Below are 5,817 nucleotides of genomic sequence, written 5' to 3' on the forward strand. Positions count from 1 at the left end.
TTAAGACTTCCAAAAATTAATGAAAATATGACACAATGAAAACAGTGCTAAATGACAAGTTCCTAGGTTTCTGTACCCTCATAAAGAAATTGTAGAGCTCTCATATTGGCAACTTACCCATTCATGTGAATGCTCTAGAGATGCAAACACAATCAATAGGAATGGTTTGTAGGAAATAACATCAGGGTTGAAATCAGTAAGTTAATTAGAAACAAAGAACAATACAAAGAATCCATGAAACCAGAGCTGGTTCTTGGATAAAACTAAAAAATTGATAATCCCCGAGACAGTATGCAAATCAGCAAAGCCAAAAACAAAAAGGAGGACATGAAAACAGATAGTTAGCTAATCCAAGAAATCATTAGGTCTTTCATCAGAAGCCTGTCTTTCAAAAACTTGAAAAAATTTAAACAAAATGGACCATTTTCTTGATAGATTTCAGATAACAAAATTATATCAGAAATAAGTAATCAGTTTAAATACTCTTATAATCCTTAAGGAAATAGGAGCAGTAATTAAAAGTTCCCATCTGAAAATCCCAGGTCCTGATAATTTTAGTGAAGAATTCTATCAGACTTTCAAAGAACTAATAAAAATACTCCTGAAACTATTGCACAAAATATAAACAGAAGGAATTTTGCTAAACCCACATCTGACAAAGGGGTAATATACAAACTATATAAAGAACTGAAGAAATTGAATACCATCAAAATAATATAATCCAACAAAAAGTTGAGTACACAGATGAAATGATAATTCTCATAATATGAATTTTTAATGTCTGAGAATCACTTAAAGGAATGCTCAACATCTTTAATAATCAGGGAAATGTAAATCAAAATGATTCTATAATTCTATCCCACACCTAGAAGATTGATGAAAATTAAAAACTCAAATGGCAGCACATGCTGAAGAAAGTGGAACATTCTTGCATTGTGGGTAGAAATGCATACTTGTATGCCATCTTTAACAGTCAATATGGTGCTTTCTCAGGTAATTGGGAATAGCTCTACCTCACAAACCAGCTGCACCGATTCTGAGCATATACTCCAAGCATGCTCCACCATACATAAATAAGATTTGATTAATTATGTTAACATGAGATTTAGTTCTAAGAGGCAGAGACAGGAAACAATGTACATGTCACTCAACAAAAGAATAGATAAATAAACTGTGGTACAATTAGATCATGGGATAATACTCAGCTATTAAAAACAAGGACACCATAAAATTTTCAGTTAAAGGTATGGAAGTATAAAAAATCATCCATAATGAGGTAACCGAAAAGCAGAAAGACACAAATGGTATATACTCACTTATATGTGAAATTTAACCCAATAGCACAGGATAACCATATGCAATTCATTGGCCCAAATAAGGTAAGGACAAAGAAAACCAAAAGAGTTTGGTGCTTACATATCAAACTAAATGAGAAATACAAATGACCACAGAAGACATTGCAAAGAAGGAACAATGTAGGAGAGGGAAATCTAGAAAAACATGAGGGTGGAGATCAGAGCTGGTAAGAGTAGTTGAAGTAGGACAAAAGGATTGGAAGGAAATGAAAAACCACACGCGGAGGCATCTCTATGACAAGCTGGAGGCCTAAGACAGGGTAGGATTCTAGGAGTTTTTGGGGGTGATTCTACCAAACAATAAAGATAGTGTCATAAAGAAAAAAATAATATCAAGAGATGGGGTACAAAATAGAGCAGAATTATAGAAATCAGTAACATAATACCAGCCTACTTTTAAAGTTATATTTATATGTTGCCTTTATGTTTGGGAGCATACATATGACCAAGGAATAGTTAGGAGAAGCTTACTTCACCCATGTGCATCATGGAGATTGAAATCAAGTCTTAAGACTGAAATTCAAAAAGCTGTAACTCTGAACCATTTCTCTAGTTACCCTTAAGGTCTTTTCACTAGCTTATGGAAAACTACTACTATAGAAGCTTCCTAACACATTTGCATATGAAAATCCACTTAAGGGACTAAGAAAGAAAATAAAATAACTCAAAGTCAAATTCCACTAAATACAGAATAGAATACAAAAAATGAGATAGTACATTTTGAGTTATTTTCTAAAGGACTATGGTTCACTGAAATGTTTCATGTAATTCCATACACACTTATTTTCTTTCTAAACCTGAGGAATTTAATCTATAGCTGAAGACACTTCATACATATAACAGCAAACATATTGAATTGGTGTTAAGGTGGATTTTTCACCTCTACTGACTTGCACTCATAGTATTGGCAGCTACTACTTGTATAATAGAAAGACAAAATTAATTTAGAGTCACACAGATATGAACTCTATGACGCTCTATGCTGATCTTCCTGCAAGATATGCCCACTGGTGAGAATAGTTCTGCAAATACATTGTCAGTACTCAGTACTTTTTAAATGACATTAAGGTAGCTTTGTGAGTTAAACCCACATCTGACCTGTTTATGAAAACAATAATCTGAGGATAAAATATGGACTTGATGTTTAAAGCCACTATTATTCTTATAAATTAAAATGGTAATCATTTGCCTCCAAAATTCATATTCCTTTTCAATAGAGCTGTGCATTACTCAGTTTTCAATAGAAAAGCTTAATATGGAGGTCAACAACTTGACAAAGTGCTGATACTGAGAAACATTGGAGCACTTGATCCTATGTGAGTTATCTTTATCACATTCCCTCCTATCAAGGCTCACTGACCTTTGTAGAAAATGTGGCAAAGGATTTTAAAGGCCAGAGGTGTTGGATGACTCTCAGTAAATATCACCTTATAGACTTACCAAGACTACCATGCATATTAACACACTGACAGCATGGACAAGTTCAAGGCAGAAAAATCCTGCTTTAAAAAGGGGAAAGAAGTACAAATTGTCAACCACACTGGGAACCCGTTTGTAGTACTAGATACATGGAAAGGGTAAAATAAGGGTTTATATATAAAAAACATTGGGATATATTCATCATATGTTATGCCAAATCTTTGGGAGAAGTTACTAGCACAAACCCAATTCCATGTTAAATCCACTTTGGCTTCTATTGTTTTCTTGTCTGCCTGTCTGTCTCTCTGTCTGTCTGTCTCTCTGTCTGTCTGTCTCTCTGTCTGTCTGTCTCTCTACCTGCCTGCCTGTCTGTCTGTCTGTCTGTCTGTGTGTCTGTCTGTGTCTCTCTCTCTCTCTCTCTCTCTCTTTCTCTCTCTCTCTCTCTCTCTCTCTCTCTCTCTCTCTCTCTCTCTCTCTCTCTCTCTCTCTCTCTCTCTCTCTGTGTGTGTGTGTATGTGTGTATGTGTGTGTAAGAATCATATAAGATCCATACTGTACTATACATTTTGTACATTGTTCTAATAAAATTCTTAGGCCTGCTTTCTGCTGAAGATGTTATCTAAACACTCTTCAGTTCTAGATTGCTCCTTGGTTTAGAGTCCTCACATACTGTGTCATTTTATTTCATCTTACTTTGTTCTTTTTCTTCTACCTCCTCTTTATCATCAATCCAGGGTTCTTTGTTTTGCTCAAGACATGTTAATAAATCTGCTTTTGAAACAGAAATGCCTGTGAATTCAAAAATAAATACAGACACACCATTATATGTAGCTGTGTACTAGTACAGGATTGTGCCAAATAGGGAAGGTGGAAAAGAGGAAAGTGTACATGAATGACTTACTAGTTCTCAATTCCTTCCAAGATGTTTTAGACTCTTCATAACTCAATAGATTTTAAAATTCTGTATTTAATTTTTTTAAATCGACATTGAAATGAAAATCTTAACTAAAATAATAGGGAAAACATGATAACTGTGGGATTCAAAGTGTATTCACATATAAGTGTTACTGGCTACCAGCATAAAAGTTATGAAAGATTGAATTATTATTAGTTTAAATGTAAAAACAAGGTAAAGGGATGTAAGAAGCTAGCTATATATAAGACAGTAATCAATACCTATAAAACCTTATGAGATAAACTAAGCAGTGGAAGTCAAGTCAAAATATTAGCTAGTAGAAGCTTTAGGCTTCCCTAAGACGAAGTAGCAAGCATGGAATAAATATATTCTCACCCACAGAAACCAGGTTGTTGTAGTTCTCCAGCATGACATTTCTGTAAAAAGCCCTCTGAGCAGAGTCCAGACATTCCCACTCCTCCTTTGAAAAAGTTTATAGCCACATCCTTGAAAGTCAGTGGACCCAGAAAATACAAATAACAGTGTCCTTTCATGGTCATTGGATAAATTCTATGTTTGACACAAGGAAAGATAAGTTAACTATAGAACTTGTTATGTTATAAAGAACTAATATGCATTTTAAAACTAAATTATATTCTGAGAAAAAGACTTTTCTGACTTCTCTGCAATGAGGTAATAGGCCAGCACCACTGAACTTGTGGGTGGGGACTCTTGTGAGGGTCAAATGACATGATCACCACACCATGAGCAATGCTATTAAAGTTGCAATCAATAGGAAGGATGAGAAGTAACAAAAGAGGCCCTCAGATGAAATATTCATAATATATTGGCTTTTATTCACAGGTAAATAATGACCCATCTCACTCTCTCTAAAAATTTAGTGCCTATATTTATCTTTGATATGAGAAAAATTTTAATTTTTACAGACTGCATTTTTATTTTGTAGAACTTGTCCTAAAAAAGAGCCTTGCAAATGAGTTGCCTTAAGCACACAGGTGACATAAGTTTCAAAAAGTTAATAATGAGAATCAAATGTGAAAATTACTTCTGAAAATTAGAGTCAGCATAGTGAAGGTTCTGAAGTTCTGACAATGATGTATTTTTGTAAAGACAATAAACTTGTCCCACACACACATTCATTTACCTGTGAGGAAGATATCTCTTCTTTCCCCTTCAGAATGGAATATCCCAGGAAAGTTTATATTGAAATTTCACCTTCCAGATTCTACTCTGTGTTGAAATGCAGCAGATTTTCCCTATCCCTGGTGAAATGGAAGAGTGCAAAGCAGGAATCAAAACTGACCACAATCCATGCTTCTTGCCAGTGAAGTGATGCAGAAACCGTGACCTCCTACAGGCTGAAAAAACAGAAGATTTTCCATTCCTGAATTTAGGTGTTCTGTTTTCCCAGCATATTATGTTTTTCTCTACAAACCAAGTTGAGTTGCTGCAATAACCTGTTATATACCTAACAGAGGCAGATTGGAATTTTAAAGGAAGGATAAACACAGCTGTCAGTTAAATATCCTCTTCACCATTTCCTCTCTTTTTCTTTGCCTGAGATAGCTCATTAAAATAAAATTGGCACGTATGCTTGCACTCATGGCCAGAATCTGTGAGGTAACCACCACTTAAAAGTATTTCTTGTCCTGGGTAAGCAATGTAGTTGCCTAGAGCCAGGAGAAAACAAGCCAATCACTGCCTGACTCACTATTGCCTCCACTGAGATATTCCTTTTGGCTTTCTTATCCCAGTCTAAAATGCCATGATTTTGTTGCTTTGAAGAAAGCCCCATAGTTATATTATCTCACAATTTCCCTTTTGTACTGAAATTGCTTTTTTGTTCCATCAGCAAAACACTAACTGCTGATAACTAAATAAGTTACCTCTGCACCATATCTATTACATTTGGCTGTTACTGAAGGCAGTTGGTCTTTATGATATTGTAACATCTTCCTTCTTGATAATTTTATGCTAAACTGTGGTTTCAAATACAATTATATCATAGGCAACTTTACAAATCAAAATTTTATCATTCAATTTCTAAAAGAAAATGCTGCATAACACAGGCAGAATCATTTTGATCTATTGCAAATTTTACCCATACTGTTTCTCATTAGTCTCCAA

The sequence above is a fragment of the Acomys russatus genome, unplaced genomic scaffold, assembly GCF_903995435.1.
Source record: "Acomys russatus unplaced genomic scaffold, mAcoRus1.1, whole genome shotgun sequence".
NCBI classification, from domain to species: domain Eukaryota; kingdom Metazoa; phylum Chordata; class Mammalia; order Rodentia; family Muridae; genus Acomys; species Acomys russatus.